The 21,635-nt window shown below is 40.4% G+C and overlaps 1 long non-coding RNA gene across 1 annotated transcript in view; it reads left to right on the top strand.

Annotated features, from left to right (window-relative positions):
• LOC114487225 (uncharacterized) overlaps positions 1–21,635 on the top strand; it is a 34,652-nt gene that overhangs the window by 7,745 nt on the left and 5,272 nt on the right. The window contains exon 3 of the long non-coding RNA XR_003682150.2: positions 11,124–11,519. This is a non-coding gene — a long non-coding RNA (uncharacterized lncRNA). The remainder of the gene's footprint in view (positions 1–11,123; positions 11,520–21,635) is intronic.

The following is a 21,635-nucleotide window of genomic DNA, read 5'->3' as shown; positions in this document are numbered from 1 at the left end:
GTTTTTATCATAAATGGGTGTTGAATTTTGTTAAAAGCTTTCTCTGCATCGATTGATATGATCATATGGTTTTTCTCCTTCAATTTGTTAATATGATGTATCACATTGATTAATTTTCGTATATTGAAGAATCGTTGCTTTCCTGGAATAAACCCCACTTGATCATGGTGCATGATCCTTTTAATGTGCTGTTGGATTCTGTTTGCTAGTATTTTGTTGAGGATTTTTGCATCTATGTTCATCAGTGATATTGGCCTGTAGTTTTCTTTCTTTGTGACGTCTTTGTCTGGTTTTGGTATCAGGGTGATGGTGGCCTCATAGAATGAGTTTGGGAGTGTTCCTCCCTCTGCTATCTTTTGGAAGAGTTTGAGAAGGATAGATGTTAACTCTTCTCTAAATGTTTGATAGAATTCGCCTGTGAAGCCATCTGGTCCTGGGCTTTTGTGTGTTGGAAGATTTTTAATCACAGTTTCAATTTCAGTGCTTGTGATTGGTCTGTTCATATTTTCTATTTCTTCCTGGTTCAGTCTCGGCAGCTTGTGCATTTCTAAGAATTTGTCCATTTCTTCCAGGTTGTCCATTTTATTGGCATACAGTTGCTTGTAGTAATCTCTAATAATCTTTTGTATTTCTGCAGTGTCAGTTGTTACATCTCCTTTTTCATTTCTAATTCTATTGATTTGAGTCTTCTCCCTTTTATTCTTGATGAGTCTGGCTAATGGTTTATCAATTTTATTTATCTTCTCAAAGAACCAGCTTTTAGTTTTATTGATCTTTGCTATTGTTTCCTTCATTTCTTTTTCATTTATTTCTGATCTGATCTTTATGATTTCTTTCCTTCTGCTAAATTTGGGGTTCTTTTGTTCTTCTTTCTCTAATTGCTTTAGGTGCAAAGTTAGGTTGTTTATACGAGATGTTTCCTGTTTCTTAAGGTAGGATTGTATTGCTATAAACTTCCCTCTTAGAACTGCTTTTGCTGCATCCCATAGGTTTTGGGTCGTCGTGTCTCCATTGTCATTTGTTTCTAAGTATTTTTTGATTTCCTCTCTAGTTGTTTGGCATAGGGTGTCCAGCACTGTAGCTTGCTGGTCGTTGAGTGGAGCTGGGTCTTGGTGTTGAGATGGAGATCTCTGGGAGATTTTTGCCGTTTGATATTATGTGGAGCTGGGAGGTCTCTTGTGGACCAGTGTCCTGAAGTTGGCTCTCCCAGCTCAGAGGCACAGCACTGACTCCTGGCTGGAGCCCCAAGAGCCTTTCATCCAAAGAAAGAAAGAAAGAGAGAAAGGAGAAAGAACATAAAATAAAGTAAAATAAAATAAAGTTATTAAAATAGAAATTAAAAAATTAAGGAAAAAAACAAAAACAAAAAAACACGGATGGACAGACCCCCTAGGACAAATGGTGAAAGCAAAGCTATACGGGCAAAATCACACACAAAAGCATACACATACACACTCACATAAAGAGAAAAAGGGGAAAAAATAATATATCTTTGCTCCCAAAGTCCACCTCCTCAATTTGGGATGATTTGTTGCCTATTCAGTTATTCCAAAGATGCAGGGTACATCCAGTTGACTGTGGAGATTTCATCCGCTGCTCCTGAGGCTGCTGGGAGAGATTTCCCTTTCTCTTCTTTGTTCGCACAGCTCCCAGAGTTCAGCTTTGGATTTGGACCCGCCTCTGCATGTTGGTCGCCTGAGGGCGTCTTTTCTTCACTCAGACAGGACGGGGTTAAAGGAGCAGCTGATTCGGCAGCTCTGGCTCACTCAGGCCTGGGGGAGGGAGGGGTACAGATGCGGGGCGAGCCTGCAGCGGCAGCGGCCGGCATGACGTTGCACCAGCCTGAGGCGTGCCGTGCGTTCTCCCAGGGAAGTTGTCCCTGGATCACGGGACCCTGGCAGTAGCGGGCTGCACAGGCTCCCGGGAGGGGAGGTGTGGAGAGTGACCTGTGCTTGCACACAGGCTTCTTGGTGGCGGCAACCGCAGCCTTAGCGTCTCATGCCTGCCTCTGGGGTCTGCTTTGATGGCCCCGGCTCGCGCCCGTCTCTGGAGCTCATTTAAGCGGTGCTCTTAATCCCCTCTCCTTGCGCACCAGGAAACAAAGAGGGAAGAAAAAGTCTCTTGCCTCTTGGGCAGGTCCAGACTTTTTCCCTGACTCTCTCCCGGCTAGCTGTGGCGCACTAGCCCCCTTCAGGCTGTGTTCACGCAGCCAACCCCAGTCCTCTTCCTGGGATCCGACCGAAGCCTTAGCCTCAGCTCCCAGCCCCCGCCCACCCCGGCGGGTGAACAGACAAGCTTCTCGGGCTGGTGAGTGCTGGGCAGCACTGATCCTCTGCGGGAATCTCTCCGCTTTGCCCTCCGCACCCCTGTTGCTGCGCTCTCCTCCGTGGCTCCTAAGCTTCCCCCCTCCACCACCCGCAGTCTCCGCCCGCGAAGGGCCTTCCAGTGTGTGGAAACCTTTCCTCCTTCACAGCTCCCTCCCACTGGTGCAGGTCCCATCCCTATTCTTTGTCTCTGTTTTTTCTTTTTTCTTTTGCCCTACCCAGGTACGTGGGGAGTTTCTTGACTTTTGGGAGGTCTGAGGTCTTCTGCCAGCGTTCAGTAGGTGTTCTATAGGACCAGTTCCACGTGTAGATGTATTTCTGATGTGTCTGTGGGGAGGGAGGTAATCTCTGCATCTTACTCTTCCACCATCTTGAAGCTCCCTCTATGAATTAATATTTACAGTGAGAGAATAAAATGTTTCATTAGGAACAAGACTGGCTGCAATTTTACTGATTCACTTCTTTTGTATATCTATGTCACACCTTTTCTTACCTTTGCAATTTTTCACTTCATTTTAAACTTCACATCAAATTTTCTTAGTGAATCTGAGATCATTTTCCTCATCTGCAAAATGAAAGGATAGTAAAATAGATTTTTTTTTTAAAATTGGAGTATAGTTGACTTACAATGTTGTGTTACTTTCAGGTATACAGCAAAGTGAATCTGTTAAACATGTATATATATATATATATATATACACATATATATATCTCCATTCTTTTTCAGATTCTTTTCTCATATATGTTATTATAGAATATTGAGTAGAGTTCCCTGTACTGTACAGTAGGTCCTTATTATTTATCTGTTTTATATATAGTAGTGTGTATATGTCAATCCCAATCTTCTAATTTATCACTTCCCCCATGTTTCTGCTTTGGTAACCATAAGTTTGATTTCAAGATCTGTCTGTTTATGTTTTGTAAATAAGTTAATTTGTATCACTTTTATTAGATTCCACATGTAAGTGATATCATATGTTATTTGTCTTTGTCTGACTTACTTCACATAGTATGATAATCTCTAGGTCCATCCATGTTGCTGCAAATGGCATTATTTCATTCTTTTCTAGGGCTGGTGTATATATATATATATATATATATATATATACACACACACATTTCATTGTATATATGTACCACATCTTCTTTATCCACTCCTCTGTCAATGGACATTTAGGTGGCTTCCGTGTCTTGGCTATTGTATATAGTGCTGCAGTAAATATTGAGGTGCATGCATCTTTTCAAATTATGGTTTTTTTCCAGATATATGCCCAGGAGTGGGATTACTGGATCATATTTTAGTTCTATATTTAGTTTTTTAAGGAGCCTCCATACTGTTCTCCATAATGGTTGTACCAATTTACATTCCTTGGCTGGAGCCCCAAGAGCCTTTCATCCAAAGAAAGAAAGAAAGAGAGAAAGGAGAAAGAACATAAAATAAAGTAAAATAAAATAAAGTTATTAAAATAGAAATTAAAAAATTAAGGAAAAAAACAAAAACAAAAAAACACGGATGGACAGACCCCCTAGGACAAATGGTGAAAGCAAAGCTATACGGGCAAAATCACACACAAAAGCATACACATACACACTCACATAAAGAGAAAAAGGGGAAAAAATAATATATCTTTGCTCCCAAAGTCCACCTCCTCAATTTGGGATGATTTGTTGCCTATTCAGTTATTCCAAAGATGCAGGGTACATCCAGTTGACTGTGGAGATTTCATCCGCTGCTCCTGAGGCTGCTGGGAGAGATTTCCCTTTCTCTTCTTTGTTCGCACAGCTCCCAGAGTTCAGCTTTGGATTTGGACCCGCCTCTGCATGTTGGTAGCCTGAGGGCGTCTTTTCTTCACTCAGACAGGACGGGGTTAAAGGAGCAGCTGATTCGGCAGCTCTGGCTCACTCAGGCCTAGGGGAGGGAGGGGTACAGATGCGGGGCGAGCCTGCAGCGGCAGCGGCCGGCATGACGTTGCACCAGCCTGAGGCGTGCCGTGCGTTCTCCCAGGGAAGTTGTCCCTGGATCACGGGACCCTGGCAGTAGCGGGCTGCACAGGCTCCCGGGAGGGGAGGTGTGGAGAGTGACCTGTGCTTGCACACAGGCTTCTTGGTGGCGGCAACCGCAGCCTTAGCGTCTCATGCCTGCCTCTGGGGTCTGCTTTGATGGCCCCGGCTCGCGCCCGTCTCTGGAGCTCATTTAAGCGGTGCTCTTAATCCCCTCTCCTTGCGCACCAGGAAACAAAGAGGGAAGAAAAAGTCTCTTGCCTCTTGGGCAGGTCCAGACTTTTTCCCTGACTCTCTCCCGGCTAGCTGTGGCGCACTAGCCCCCTTCAGGCTGTGTTCACGCAGCCAACCCCAGTCCTCTTCCTGGGATCCGACCGAAGCCTTAGCCTCAGCTCCCAGCCCCCGCCCACCCCGGCGGGTGAACAGACAAGCTTCTCGGGCTGGTGAGTGCTGGGCAGCACTGATCCTCTGCGGGAATCTCTCCGCTTTGCCCTCCGCACCCCTGTTGCTGCGCTCTCCTCCGTGGCTCCTAAGCTTCCCCCCTCCACCACCCGCAGTCTCCGCCCGCGAAGGGCCTTCCAGTGTGTGGAAACCTTTCCTCCTTCACAGCTCCCTCCCACTGGTGCAGGTCCCATCCCTATTCTTTGTCTCTGTTTTTTCTTTTTTCTTTTGCCCTACCCAGGTACGTGGGGAGTTTCTTGACTTTTGGGAGGTCTGAGGTCTTCTGCCAGCGTTCAGTAGGTGTTCTATAGGACCAGTTCCACGTGTAGATGTATTTCTGATGTGTCTGTGGGGAGGGAGGTAATCTCTGCATCTTACTCTTCCACCATCTTGAAGCTCCCTCTATGAATTAATATTTACAGTGAGAGAATAAAATGTTTCATTAGGAACAAGACTGGCTGCAATTTTACTGATTCACTTCTTTTGTATATCTATGTCACACCTTTTCTTACCTTTGCAATTTTTCACTTCATTTTAAACTTCACATCAAATTTTCTTAGTGAATCTGAGATCATTTTCCTCATCTGCAAAATGAAAGGATAGTAAAATAGATTTTTTTTTTAAAATTGGAGTATAGTTGACTTACAATGTTGTGTTACTTTCAGGTATACAGCAAAGTGAATCTGTTAAACATGTATATATATATATATATACACATATATATATCTCCATTCTTTTTCAGATTCTTTTCTCATATATGTTATTATAGAATATTGAGTAGAGTTCCCTGTACTGTACAGTAGGTCCTTATTATTTATCTGTTTTATATATAGTAGTGTGTATATGTCAATCCCAATCTTCTAATTTATCACTTCCCCCATGTTTCTGCTTTGGTAACCATAAGTTTGATTTCAAGATCTGTCTGTTTATGTTTTGTAAATAAGTTAATTTGTATCACTTTTATTAGATTCCACATGTAAGTGATATCATATGTTATTTGTCTTTGTCTGACTTACTTCACATAGTATGATAATCTCTAGGTCCATCCATGTTGCTGCAAATGGCATTATTTCATTCTTTTCTAGGGCTGGTGTATATATATATATATATATATATATATATATATATATATACACGCACACATTTCATTGTATATATGTACCACATCTTCTTTATCCATTCCTCTGTCAATGGACATTTAGGTGGCTTCCGTGTCTTGGCTATTGTATATAGTGCTGCAGTAAATATTGAGGTGCATGCATCTTTTCAAATTATGGTTTTTTTCCAGATATATGCCCAGGAGTGGGATTACTGGATCATATTTTAGTTCTATATTTAGTTTTTTAAGGAGCCTCCATACTGTTCTCCATAATGGTTGTACCAATTTACATTCCCACCAACAGTGTAGGGGGGTTCCCTATTCTCCACACCCTCTCCAGCATTTATTGTTTGTAGACTTTTTGATGATGGTCATTCTGACTGGTGTGAGTTTTTATCTCATTGTAATTTTGATTTGCATGTCTCTAATAAACAATCATGTTGAACATCTTTTCATGTGCTTTTTGGCCATCTGTATGTCTTCTTTGGAGAAATGTCTGTTTAGATCTTCTGCCCATTTTTTGATTGGGCTGTTTGTTTTTTTGATATTGAGCTGCTTGAGCTGTTTGTATATTTTGGAGGTTAATCCCTTGTGGTCGCTTCATTTGCAAATATTTTCTCCCATTCTGTGGGTTGTCTTTTTGATTTGTTTATGGTTTCCTTTGCTGTGCAAAAGCTTTTGTGTTTAATTAAGTCACATTTGTTTATTTTTGTTTTTATTTTTATTACTCTAGAAGGTGGATCAAAAAAAATATTGCTGTGATTTATGTCAGAGAGTGTTCTGCCTATGTTTTCCTCTAAGAGTTTTATAGTATCCGTCCTTACACTTAGGTCTTTAATACATTTTTAATTTATTTTTGTGTATGGTGTTAGGGAGTGTTCTAATTTCATTCTTTTGCATGTAGCTGTCCAGTTTTCCCAGCACCACTTACTGAAGAGATTGTCTTTTCTCCACTGAATATTCTTGCCTCCTTTGTCATAAATTATTTGTAATCAAACTTTTTTAATGCTGAAAGTCAACATATCAAAAAGATAGAACTAGAGCTATTATGGCTGACATTGGGATAGGGAGAGGCTTTTCTGCCAAGGAGAACACTGAATCATCTCCTTCCCTTCCACCCTGTAACAACTCTAGAGAATCTAGTAAAAACAAAACAAAACACTTATAAGAAATAAGAAGTGAGGCCATATGATACATATCAATATAGCAATCTAGTAATGAAATTTAAAAAATTTTTCACTGAAGCATACAAAAGAATAAAATACTTACAAATAAAGTTAATAAAAGGGCAAGACCTATACACTGAAAACGGTAAGTCATGATTGAAACATTAAAGGCCTAAATAAATGGAGATATATGCCATGTTCATGAATTGGAAGAGTTAATATTAAGATGACAATATTCCCCAAATTAACCAATAGAGTAAATAAAATTCCTATCAGAATCTCAGTAGGTTGGCAAATTGGTCCTAGAATTTATATGAAAATGAAAAGCACCTAGAACAGGCCCCGCTCCAAAAAAAGACCAAAACCAAAACCAATCATGTTGAAAAGAACAAAACTGGAGGACTTATCCTACTTGATCTCAAAACTTACTACAAAATTTAAGAAATTAATATATTATGGTGTTGGCATAAAGCTAAACATACAAATCAATGTAAAAGAACAGCAAGTCCAGAAATAAATGCACATATTATGGTCAGTCAATTTCTGACAAAGTTTCCAAAACAATTCAGTGGAGGAAGAGTAGTATTTTTTTAATGGAGTTGGAGTAACTGAATATCCATTACAAAAAACCCACAAAACTATAGAACTTTACCTCACACCATACACAACAATTAGCTCAAAATGTGTCATAGACATTAGTGTAAAAGCTAAAACCATAAAATTTCTAGAAGAAAACACAGGCAAAAATTTTTGTGACTTTGGGTTAGGCAAAGATTTATTATATATGATACCAAAAGCACAGTCCATATGAAAAAGTGATATATTGGCCTTTGCCAAAATTAAAAACTTTTCCCCTTCAAAGGACACCACTTAAAAATGAAAAGACAAACCACTGGCTGGGGAAAATATTTGCAAATCATATATCTAAAAATGGACATATGTACACAATACACAAAAATCAACTCAAAATGGATTAAAGATTTGAATGTAAGACCTGAGGCCATAAAACATCTAGAAAAAAATATAGGGGATAAGCTCCTTAACCTTGGTCTTGGCAGTGAGTTTTGGATTTGACACCAAAAGCAGAGGCAACAAAAGCAAAAATAAACAAGTGGGATTACATCAAATTAAAAGTTTCTGTAAAGCAAAGGAAACCATCAACAAAATGAAAAGGCAATCTACAAATCAAGAGAAAATATTAGAAACTTGTATATCCAATAAGGGGTTAATAACCAAAATATATAAAGAACTCATACAACTCAATAAAAAAAGAACAAACAATCTGCTTTAAAATAGCCGAACCTCTGTCCTAACAAATACAGGAGCCCAGTTTAGGTAGAGTAGTGTGCAAGGAATCCAGAGTGTCCAGGGTTAAGGGGGATTCGGGAGTAAGGGAGTGAAGGCAGCTCATGTGGACAATCCTTATCAGTATTTGTCAGTAAAAGGACCATGAGCAAGGCATGAGCACTTGAAGAGATAATAAAGACATGGGACAGAAACTTCCTTAGGGAAGCTGTTTGCTTTCAAAAAGGGTAAGTATATTCATAAGCTAAGGCTTGAAATAGTTAAACTAATACAGTTTGCTGCTACATTAGTCACTGATGAATATAAGCCAGTTTAGGAATAAATGCTATGAAAATGAACACTATGAACAGCAAGAGTGGAAACTTCTGTTAAGTGCTTCTTAATAGCAGAATTTACATTTCTACAAATCTACTGCATTGATGTTGCACTTTTAACAAAATTAAAACCATTTTATTAGGTCAAATTACCTTAATCTGGTTTGATTATGAATGAGATTATATTAGTCAAGCAACTACTATATGTACATTTTCACATTATTTAAAGAATCCTCTTGCAATCATTATGACAAGAGGTGAGCATGCAGTAAACTTAGTTGAACATAAGGCAGGACATTTTCATCATCTTAAAGATATTTGAAAACAAATTTGTGTGGAGATTTTGTAGCATAGATATAGATATGTCGATATATACAAAAGATATACAAAACAAAATATTTGGCAGTGGTTAGGTCTGGTTTATATACTTTCTTTTTGTTTATTTGTAATTTTTGCATTTTTGACAATAAAAATTTTTTAAAGAGGAGAAAAACTAACATTTTAAGTTTAAAAATCTTCTTTCTCCCAAACTGACATTAGTTGAAAGGAAACTAGTTAGTTGAAGGTGGAAGTAATAGATGTAACAAAACATAAACATGCACTCTGAACTGGTTTTGCTTTTGTAAAGGAAGATGAGGAACAACTTCCAGAGTCAAGAGTGCTCTTTAGCTGTAAACATGCCTTTGACTGTGGTCAACTCTATTACCCCTGTGCAGGACAGGGATTTTCCACAAGAGTCTAAGATTAAAATGGTGAATGGAAGTGACTGTGATGAGCTAAGGTGTGTTTTTAGGATAACTGACAGTCCAGAGAAGAACTGAACAAAATGACCCAGTGGAGAAGTTGGAGAAATACCCTGTCAAGCAGGTAGCACAGCCTTAAAATCCGAGGACAGGAGTGTTTGCTTGGGCAGAGCTGATGGGAAAGGCACTTGGAATGGGCTCCTGGGGGAGGCCCCAGATCAGAGAAGTGGAGTCTAGACTAGGAAACGGTAGCATTTTCCTTTGAGGAAAACCCAGGGAAGAGTCTGGCTGAGGTGGGAACAAAGGCAACTTCCAGCATGGCTGGTGGAGAAGCAAAGAACCTGCTCTGAGATTTGGAGGGTTATGAGAAAAGGAATGTGGGTGAAGTAGGAAGATTAGTAATCCCAAAGACTAAGCCTAGAGGAGAAATCTCTGGACTGCAAAAAAAGGCACTATCACTAGGGAGACGCCAAAAGTTCCCAGAATTTTATATCAAAGCATTGTGAAATTGCCTCATTGTAAGTTTAAAATTGTTTGTCTCAGCTGTATAACTATATGAAGCACACACCTCCAGATGTCCCCCTGCTACAGGAAGTTATATCTGTATATTGACACTACAGTGCACCCTGATGGGAAAAGAAGCACTGTTGGAGACTAGAGGGTCAGAAAAGGAAGGGTACTAACATCAATAGAGAAAATGCTCCTTCGCAAAATTTGGCTACGAGTGTTAAGCATGCGAGATTTTCTTTCTATTTTCACAAGGACCTTGTGCAGTCAGTATTATTATCCTTGTTTTATAGACATGGAGAGAAAGGAGTTTGATAAGGTGTGGCCTAGTTGACCAGTCAGCTTCAGTCTGCTCTGAGCCCAGGCCCTTATTTCTCATTTCACCACACCCATAATTACCTTCTGACTTGAAAATGGATATTAAATTTAGGTGAGTCAAGATACATAATTCAAGTGGGAAGAATCATCTGTTTGGCATCGTTTTTAATAGAAGGTGTAATAGTTTCAGCATATTGCCTAATTTCCCAAGGATTCCCAAGAAACACCTCCATACAAACTATTATGTATAAAATAAGCTACAAGGATATATTGTACAACACAGGGAATATAGCCAATACTTTATAATAAGTATAAATGGGTTATAACCTCTAAAAATTGTGAATCACTATATTGTAAACCTGTAACATATAATATTGTACATCAAGTATACGTCAATAAAAAGCTTTTAAAAACAGAGATACACATTTCAAGACCCAAAAAGCAGAAACATTCCATTCTTTAAATGAAAACATTATAAGTGGTATTTTTTTAAATGCAGCATCATTATAACTGTGGTGCTAATGGAATTATATACACTCAGCTATATAAGCAGGGCACACCATGTCCAGCTGGCCTGAGAGGGTGAGGAAATCAAATATTATTAAATGTGATTTAGAGATGTACAAAGATAGCTCTCATAGAGGAAGCCGTTAGCAGGTTTATACCATGTCTAGATTTTTCTTTTCTATTTTTGTATTACAGCATAGCTGTTGATAATCAAGAAACATTACTTGTTTCCAGGGTGAAGGAAAAGAAGCAGCCAATTACACTGAATCAGAAGTATCATTTAGTAGGGAATAATAACTGATAGGAGTGATGACTGACAACGTTTCAACAAAGAATTTTAATGAGAACATTTTCACTCATTCATTCATTCATTATTCATTTTTTCCTTCCAACACCAGGCCCTGATAAGTGTCAGAGAAAAGATAATGAGTAGGGCACAATCCTTCCCTCACAGAATTTGCAGTCCATTGAGGGCAATAGATATGCATAGCTACTACCTTGAAGTGATGGGCTTTACAAGGACAGGATGAGCAAAGGGCTGTGAATGCCAGAAGAAAAGAGGCCTCTAATGCACCTAGAACTGTGTGACTGTTAAAGTAACCCAGGGGCCAGAGGCCAGCCCCGGTCCCCGCAGTGATGCCATTGTAGCAGCTGCAGAGCCGCCGTTACACCGTCGTAGCAACAGCTAGAGAGCAAGGTGAAGCCAGGGCCGGCAACCTCAGTGTTGTGGTTAACAGGTGTTGAAGCAAGTATGAAGAAAATGTTAAGATCAAGCCACAGCCGTGTTTTGAGAGGTAAGAGCTCTATTAAATGCGTAAAAAAATAACATGAGCAGGCAATGTTGGTATTTCACTGAAGTTTAAATCCATCTTCAAATTATCAGGATCCCAATACTTTTTCTTCGGTTTTTCTCAGGCTTGACACTTATCTCAGTTATAGCCCTGATTTGGAAAGAATGGAAGTGTTGAGAGTTAAATGTTTGGAAGTGAAAGATGAACTTCTGTAAGAATGTGGCTGGAGTTTTGATTAGACCCTCATCTGGAACTTTCTCACCTGCTAATTCCTCACACTCTTTTCATTATTCTTTAAAAATTGTAGTGCCCCATTCATCCATTAAACATATATCAAGTGCCTAATGTGAGCTAAACACTGAGGATACAGAGGTGAGCAAGTGCCATCATTCCTCTCTGGGAGTTCCACCTTGATGAGAAGGCAACACTGAATCCCAATATAAGACAATAAATGTGTAAGACATACACTGGAAACACAGTGGAGAGACTGACTGATCTGCTCGAGAACGATGTCACAGCAGACAGCACCTTTGAGCTTGGTTCCAAAAGATGGGCAGGAGTTTTCAAATGGAGAATGGCAAAGAGCTTTCCAAAGAGCCTGAGCCAAGATATGAAGGCACGGAATTGCATGAAATGTTCAACAAAGGTGACCAGTTTTAGGTAAGAATTGGAGTGGCAGGAGATGAGCTGGAAAGGTAGGTTGAGACTACTGTACAGAAAAGAGGAAACAAGTAATTGCATTAAAAGCTTTAGCCCCTCTGAACGTGTGGTTTCAGAGATAAGGGGGTTGCTTCTAGTTGACCTTAGATTGGCTTTTGCCTGTTGTCTACCAGCCCAGTCATTTCTCAAAAGTTTGTTGTTGTTGTTGTTTTTGTGGTATGCAGGCCTCTCACTGTTGTGGCCTCTCCCGCTGCGGAGCACAGGCTCCAGACGCACAGGCTCAGTGGCCATGGCTAACGGGCCCAGCCGCTCCGCGGCATGTGGGATCTTCCCAGACCGGGGCACGAACCCGTGTCCCCTGCATTGGCAGGCGGATTCTCAACCACTGCGCCACCAGGGAAGCCCTCTCAAAAGTTTTGAAGCAAGCAGAGTGCATGTAGAATGTACCTCTCCCCCACTTCCTCTTCCTCTCCATCCTTCCCAAGAGTACCCTCTGTCTCCAGACTCCTTTCTAGCTTCTTTTACTCTGGTGATCTAACAGAGTCGACCAGCTAGAGACTCCCTTCCTCCTGGCTTTGCTCCAGGCTCAAACAAATTTGATAAACATATTAAAAAACACAGTAGCATCACTGTGTCACTTCTCAATACAATATAGCTGACTCTTAGCAGAAGTGTTCAATGTTTTACATGAATTTTTGGATCTGGCAAGTGCATGCATGTGTGTTTGTGTCTGTGTTTGTGAACATTTGGGGAGGGAGGGAGCAGGTGCCTTTTGGGCTACTGAAGTCATCATCTGGATTCCCATTTCAGTGAGAGTAAGGAGCTGGTCACATCTAACCACTTATTGGCTGGTGTGGTTGTGGTCCTGTCACCAATGGTCTGGTGGTGGACAGTGGTGGTTGATTGCAGCTTCAATGTACAACGTTCACATGTTTAAAATATTTATGATTATAAATTACCTGCGAAAGATGTAATAAATTATTTACACTAGCAAAACAACCATCACCACTACAACAGATTTCATTCATAAAGTTCCACTGCTACCATACAACCCAGCAATCCCACTACTGGGCATATACCCTGAGAAAACCATAATTCAAAAAGAGTCATGTACCAAAATGTTCATTGCAGCTCTATTTACAATAGCCAGGAGATGGAAGCAACCTAAGTGTCCATCAACAGATGAATGGATAAAGAAGATGTGGCACATATATACAATGGAATATTACTCAGCCATAAAAAGAAATGAAACTGAGTTATTTGTAATGAGGTGGATAGACCTGGAGTCTGTCATACAGAGTGAAGTAAGTCAGAAGGAGAAAAACAAATACCGTATGCTACCAAACGTAAAATAGATAGCCAGTGGGAAGCAGCCGCATAGCACAGGGAGATCAGCTCAGTGGTTTGTGACCACCTAGAGGGGTGGGATAGGGAGGGTGAGAGGGAGACTCAAGAGGGAGGAGATATGGGGATATATTTATACATATAGCTGATTCACTTTGTTATACAGCAGAAACTAACACACCTTTGTAAAGCAATTACACTCCAATAAAGATGTTAAAAAAAAAAAGTTCCACTGTATCTTATGAATCTGTAGGCTTCCTGCTTTAAGACTACTTGGTGTTTAATGAGATGCTTTGGACAAATTAAAGAGAGAAAACATAAATAGACAAAACTGTAAATTATATGACGGTTTTGTTGCCAGAACCAATCAGTGACCTACGAGCAGAAGCATCACTGTCGTAGTCGATGAAACCAAAGGTGTTTCTAGGATCCTACTATTCTTTCTTTCACACACAGCCCATTATAGTAGATATAGATTTCTACTATATTCTCCATTTCCTAAGTGAGGGTTGTAGAAGATATTGGGATGATGAGAGTGTTTAATATTATCAGTATGGATAGGGGAATATAAGTCTATCAGTGCAAGCAAAAAACTGCACTGTGGCAGTAAAGGAAGAGCCATTTGCCTTGCAGTGTGTATAGTCTAAGACTTTCACAGTCTCTGGTGGCAACGTTAGGGGGCAGAAGTAAGAGATGATACTAATAAGCTCTGATCTTGCAGATGCAGAATGCCGGGCCAGGAACTGACTGTAAAAGGCTTTGCCAGCTGGGGATCCAAGACTGGCACTTAAATTAAAATGTGAGAACGTCTCTTTTTTACACGACCTCTTTCCTCCCTACAAAGGAACAGAGGGCCTACAGTACTCTTTTCCTAATTCTACTGAGGGGTTTTAGCTTCATGAGCAAAGGGAGATGGAAGTTTTCTTTTAAACCAACATCCTAAGCAGGTCAGCTGGGAACTCTTCTACACCCCCCCCCCGGGAAAGGTAAAAATAGTAACATGCTCCCTCGAGGGGACGATGTCAGAAAGCGGGGGTGGCTCTATTATATAGGGCTTCACGACAGCAACATGACCTAGGCTTTGTCTGTGAGGGAATATTTAAAATGCTCATTGCCAAAGGGGATGAGCTACCTCCATGCAGTCATGGGAAACAATTGTTGGAGGCTGGTGAAGTGGAGTCTGGAGAATTTTGAGCATTATCTCTTCTGAGGTGAACTCCTTCCCTCGTTTGATAGTTGCTGTGTACAAAGCAGGTTAGCCCATCACCTTGGGGAAAGGAAAATCCAAACTGAGGAGCCACAGAAGCATTATCCATCTGCAACTTGGGCAGGGCTTTTGCGTATTAGTACAGAGCTCAACAAGCAGCAAGACGGTCGTTTGTCTCTGGCTTATGTTTGCTGTGTTTCAAAACTAAGGTGAAATCTGGCCTCCGATCCCCGAGGTCTAACTAATCCAGTAATGAACTGAGACAGCTTGATAGGCAATGTTTCCACTCAATTCCCAGAGTGTTCTGTTCCAGGAAGATATTTTCTAAGTTGAAAATGGGGTAAATGTAATGCGCCCCACTCAAAAATGACAAATCTCATTGTAAAATCATCTATAAATGAATTGAGCTGGTGATGCCTTAAAATATTCCTCTGTTCCTAAAGTTATAGTCAAGAGTCTTATTGTCAAGAAGACATGACAGGTTTATTAAATACCCTATAGAATAATATACTTAAAGTGTCTGCCTCATGCAATTTTTCTGTTTAATCTGAGTTGTATATATGCTACTGTAGCTTCAAAACATCTGGGCACAGCAATTTTTTTTTTTCCTGCACCTGCAAGGGTAAGTACACACACAAACAAAAAAGAAATTAAATCTTCCACAGAGGCGGGGAAAAAAAGAACCCAACCAGCCATGAAGCTCAAGGGAGCAGTATGACAAGTGCTGAGCTGTAAACAAGCTTGAGAGGGATTTAATTCTTATGACAAGTGCCAGTGGTGGCATCTCACATGGACGCAGCATATGCACACATTTCAGAGAGGAGCCACACAGGATTTAATGCAAATAGAAAAGAAGAAAAAAAGGAAAAAGCTCTCAGAGCATCAGCTTCTCCTCATCTATAAATAGCCAAGCAAATCAGGATGAGCTAGTGTTGTAATTATCTTGATCTTCAGAATTTTTGCCCCTCAAAAGAGATTTTTAGAGTCTCCTCCCTGCTCTTTATAATTATAGCTGCTGTTCCAACCTCTGCCAAGTGTTGGTGGTTGCAAAGCGATATTAACCAGGTGGCTGCTCTGCAGCAGAGAAAATTACCAAGTTTCCTTGGTTGGTCCGGTTTTGTCACTTAGGATCCAAATCAAAACTTCAGAGGGCAGCCATTCATCATCTTGTGACAGCCACTTCTTCACTTTGCTTGTGCCTTCTAGACTCTGGCGCTGTGGGGCCCTCCTGCACTTGAGTAAATGACATGACTAAGATACCAAGTATCTGTGTTCCACTTCGCTTAGAATCACAGACACCTGTGTCAGGAGAGGGTTAGAAACCAAGTCTTGTAACAGCCCAGAAGCTGGACCCCTTCCAAATGTGAAATGCCATGTTTGCTGATCCCTATTCTCTTGGTGTGTTTAAGAACTAGAATGCAGGATGGGAAAGGGGAATGGAGAGTGATTCTTAAAAACAGACGGGTAGGATGGGAGACCTTGCTCATTGCCTACCTAATATCTGTCTCCTACATCAAGAGTGGGCAAACTACGGTCCACAGGCTAACTCCAGCCCGCTGCCTATGTTTATAAATAAAGTTTTATTGGAACACAGCCTCACCATGTATTACCTACGGCTGCTTTCATGCTACAAGGGCAGAACTGAGCCGTTGCAACAGAAACCATTTGGCCCACAAAACCTAAAATATTTACTGTATAGCCGTTTACTGAAAAAGTTTGCTAATCCCTGTCTTATACTAACAGAGCCCCATTTTGATTGTGGCAGCTATATGCCAGTTTTGTTTTTTTTTTAATCACCTTCTTGAAGCTAGGGGTAGACACGTGATCCAGTTCTGCCTAATGAGATGTAAGAAAAAGTGAACTTGGTGAGGGTGGGCTCTAGGAAAAACTATTGTTTGTAAGATTGTAATGGGAAATCTCCCTGAATCTCTTTCCCAAAAGTCATCTGCCTTTGTGGTATACATTATCTATTCCCTGTGGTCAATAGTAGCGTTATGTGATGGTATAATTCTCTGACTTAACAGGTAAACATGGTTGAATTTAGGATGTGAGAAGAGGTGGAACCAGGTAGAATTCTCTCCAGTTCTGTATTTGAAGATTTTTTTTGTTCCATCGATTATGAGGAGGTAAAAACCACTTCTAAATGATTTCCCCAGCTCTTCCTGCAAGACTTCTCCTCTCCCTTTTCCCTGCTCTCCTCTTCCTTCTCTCTGCTGTGGTTCCCATGTTTGATATGCAGGGGGATGGGGGTGGTGAGAGAGAGGAAAGTGGGAGGGGCAGGGATTTCATGAAATACGCAGTGCAATGTCTTCCCCTTACCTCCTTATAACTTGATCAAACTGCATCCATTAATGGACTTTACTCAAAAAGTGATCATCACAGTTACAACATCAGTCCATGCCAAAACGACAGCTTCAGGGCCGATGCTACCAAAACCATCCCACAGCTTCCCCTGCTTCCTTCTCTGAGCCTCAGTAGGACAGAAAGATTGTGACAGAAACCCTTGAAATTCCTAATCTTTTCTCATAAAATCCGAACAAACTCCAAAGAGACAAAATGCAGTCAAAGTTTTAATGGAAAATAATATGCCTGATACCTTCCTCCTTTGAATCTTAAAAGTCTACAATCAAATAGCTCATCTTATAGAAGACCCATGTTGATTTTTAAGATACAGAGAGGGTAAAGTTCTGGAGTTGAATTACTATAAATATTTACCAGTAGGAATTTTAAATGAAAAAAAATCTTTAAAAGAATTCTAATGTGGTCATTTGCATGAATGTTTCTATCTGAGAGACATCATTCAGGAAAGCATTAAAAATACTTTTTTTTTTTGGTATTAAGTTTAAACATTATTTGGTCTATTAATGCTATCTTGATTTGGTTGTAAATGGTCTGTACCTGGTTTAACTTTTCATGGTTTTGTCTAAAAAATTATTGTAGGGCTTCCCCTGTGGCGCAGTGGTTGAGAGTCTGCCTGCCGATGCAGGGGACACTGGTTCGTGCCCCGGTCCGGGAGGATCCCACATGCCGCAGAGCGGCTGGGCCCGTGAGCCATGGCCCGTGAGCCTGTGCGTCCGGAGCCTGTGCTCCGCAGCGGGAGAGGCCACAACGGTGAGAGGCCCGCGTACCACAAAAAAAAAAAAAATTATTGTAGACTCTGGCTACCATGCTTGTGAAGTTTTAAAGAAATATGATTGAATCCATAAGGCACTTGGTGCTTCAAAAATCACATTTCCACAATTTAAAGCAGCCATTCTTTGCTCTTTGTTCTTTTGGGAATGACATCAGATCCACCAACCCCTTCATCAGAAATAGTTCTAAAACACAGGCATAGCTACTGGTACCCCAGCCTCCTCAACATGCATCTCTGAAAATATAAATGGCCTGGCAATATTCCCAAGTTAAAACAAAACAAAACAAAACAAAACACTCTAGACTTTAAAGATTTGAGGTCAGTATGACAAATGTAAACAGACTTTTTACTTGAAAAAATATCTAGGAACTTTGAAGAGCACTAGAACTTGCAACACTGTGAAAGGCAGAATTCTGCAGCAGCCCCCAAGATTCCATCCCCCTGGAGTGAACGCCCTGTATATATATCCCCTCCCCTTGAGTGCAGGCAGAACCTGTGAATATGATGAGATATTAGATATCAGGTTACTAATAAATAAGTTGACTTTGTTTAATCAAGAGGGAGATTGTGTAGGTGGACCTGACAGGTTGGAAGTGTGAGAGGACTTATGGAGAAAACCATGTAGCTAAATTTGAGGGCAGCCTCTAGGAGCTAAGAGCAACTCCTGGCTGACAGCCAGCAAGAAACAGAGGCCTCAGTCCCACAGCTGAAAGGAAATGAATCCTGCCAACAACTTGAATGTGCTTAGAAGAGGCCCCCAACCTCCAGATGAGACCCCAGCCCTAGCCAACACCTTGATTTCAGCCCAGTGGGATCCTGAGCAAAGAATCCAGTTTACCTATGCTTAGACTCCTAACCCAGAGAAATAATAAATTTGTGTTGTTTTAAACAGCTAAGTAAGTTTGTGGTAATTTGTTATGCAGCAATAGAAAACTAATACAATCACAAAAAGAACCCTATCTCTGACAATGCTTACAGCTATGGGACTCCATATTCTGTTGTGGGGAGGAGAAGTCTCTCTTTATAACTTTCCTGCTGAGATGGATGGTCTGTTGACTGGATGTTGTACATGTCAAGAATTACACAGGAGTAATATTCCATTGTATATATGTGCCACATCTTCTTTATCCATTCATCTGTCGATGGACACTTAGGTTGCTTCTATGTCCTGGCTATTGTAAATAGAGCTGCAATGAACATTTTGGTACATGACTCTTTCTGAATTATGGTTTTCTTGGGGTATATGCCCAGGAGTGGGATTGCTGGGTCATATGGTAGTTTTATTTTTAGTTTTTTAAGGAACATCCATACTACTCTCCATAGTGGCTGTGTTAATTTACATTCCCACCAACAGTGCACAAGGGTTCTCTTTTCTCCATACTCTCTCCAGCATTTATTGTTTGTAGATTTTTTGATGATGGCCATTCTGACTGGTGTGAGGTGATACCTCATCGTAGTTTTGATTTGCATTTCTCTAATGATTAGTGATGTTGAGCGTCCTTTCATGTGTTTGTTGGCAATCTGTATATCTTCTTTGGAGAAATGTCTGTTTAGGTCTTCTGCCCATTTTTGCATTGGGTTGATTGTTTTTTTGATATTGAGCAGCATGAGCTGCTTGTGAATTTTGGAGATTAATCCTTTGTTAGTTGCTTCGTTTGCACATATTTTCTCCCATTCTGAGGGTTGTCTTTTCATCTTGTTTCTGGTTTCCTTTGCTGTGCAAAAGCTCTGAAGTTTCATTAGGTCCCATTTGTTTATTTTTGTTTTTATTTCCCTTTCTCTAGAAGGTGGGTCAAAAAGGATCTTGCTGTGATTTATGTCATAGAGTGTTCTGCCTGTTTTCCTCTAAGAGTTTTATAGCCTCTGGTCTTACATTTAGGTCTTTAATCCATTTTGAGTTTAGTTTTGTGTATGGTGTTAGGGAGTGTTCTAATTTCATTCTTTGACATGTAGCTGTCCAGTTTTCCCAGCACCATTTATTGAAGAGGCTGTCTTTTCTCCATTGTATATTCTTGCCTACTTTATCAAAGATAAGGTGACCATAGATGGTTGGGTTTATCTCTGGGCTTTCTATCCCGTTCCATTGATCTCTATTTCTGTTTTTGTGCCCATACCATACTGTCTTGATTACTGTAGCTTTGTAGTATAGTCTGAAGTCTGAGAGCCTGATTCCTCCAGCTCTGTTTTTCTTTCTCAAGATTGCTTTGGCTAGTCAGGGTCTTTTGTGTTTCCATACAAATTGTGAAATTTTTTGTTCTAGTTCTGTGAAAAATACCATTGGTAGTTTGATAAGGAGTGCATTGAATATGTAGATTGCTTTGGGTAGTATAGTCATTTTCACAATATTCTTTCTTCCAATCCAAGAACATGGTATATCTCTCCATCTGTTGGTATCATCTTTAATTTCTTTCATCAGTGTCTTATAATTTTCTGCATACAGGTCTGTTGTCTCCCTAGTTAGGTTTACTCCTAGCCATAAAAAGAAACGAAATTGAGTTATTTGTAGTGAGGTGGATGTACCTAGAGATGTCATACAGAGTGAAGTCAGAAAGAAAAACAAATACCATCTGCTAACACATATATATGGAATCTAAAAAAAAAAGGTTCTGAAGAACCTAGGGGCAGGACACGAGGAGTAAAGATGCAGACATAGAGAATGGACTTGAGGACACAGGGTGGGGGAAGGGTAAGCTGGGACAAAGTGAGAGAGTGGCATGGACATATATACACTACCAAATGTAAAATAGCTAGTGGGAAGCAGCTGCATAGCACAGGGAGATCAGCTGGGTGCTTTGTGACCACCTAGAGGGGTGGGATGGGGAGGGTGGGAGAGAGACCCAAGAGGGAGGAGATATGGGGATATATATATATGTATAGCTTCTTTTGTTATAAAGAAGAAGCTAACACACCATTGTGGAGCAGTTATACTCCAATAAAGATGTTAAAAATAAAAGAAAATGAATATAACCTAGAAATTATTAGTCATAAACAAAATGCTTTCATTTTCTGGTCTTGTCTATTCCCAATAATAATAGCATTTATTGAAAAAAAAAGAATCACACAGGAGTTCATAAAGATGGCTTGATCAACAGTAAAATTAGTTGATTAATCAATTTATTTATTTGAAAAATATTTGAGCACCTACCACATGCCAGGCATGCTTCCAGGCTCCATTTTATATGATTGTCTTATATGATGGTGCTCAATTTTTTCTGTTTTCTCCTCTAGATACTATCTCCACTTGTTTCTGTATATTAGGAGGCTGAATTTTAGGGCCTTCCATGTGCTCTGGATTCAGCTAATGGAACAAACCAGCAGGAAGATGAAAGTGTAGAAAGAGAATGAAGTCAGGAAACTTATTTCCCTGGATTTTTCCCTAATGGGCTACTTAGAGTTAGTTGCAGCCCCCAGCTCTTGTTGGTGTTCCTCTCCTAGGCTTCTCTCTTTCGGAGCAGCCCCCTCCCCTCCTCCCAGCCCCGGGCTGGTAAGAGCTCCCCACTATTGCTAGCCTTGGCATACTGCACCCTCCCTGTTGGTATAGCTAACACTGGCCACACCTTTGTAAACAATTCCCTTATCAAACTCTCTTCATTTCTTTGATGTTTGACCGTGCTCTTTCCTACCAAGACCCTGAGGATACAGCACTAATAATCCCCCCACTAAAACTTGATATTTAGAACCAGTGGGTCAGGGGACATGGATGCCAATCTCAGTTCATCGTCTACTTAACGGAAGGAACATGGTCTTTCAAGGACATGTTTCTTTATCTGTATAA

Source organism: Physeter macrocephalus, chromosome 11, assembly GCF_002837175.3.
Source record: "Physeter macrocephalus isolate SW-GA chromosome 11, ASM283717v5, whole genome shotgun sequence".
NCBI lineage: Eukaryota > Metazoa > Chordata > Mammalia > Artiodactyla > Physeteridae > Physeter > Physeter macrocephalus.
Note: the sequence above shows the minus strand (reverse complement) of the source record. Positions and strands in the feature narration are given on the sequence as shown.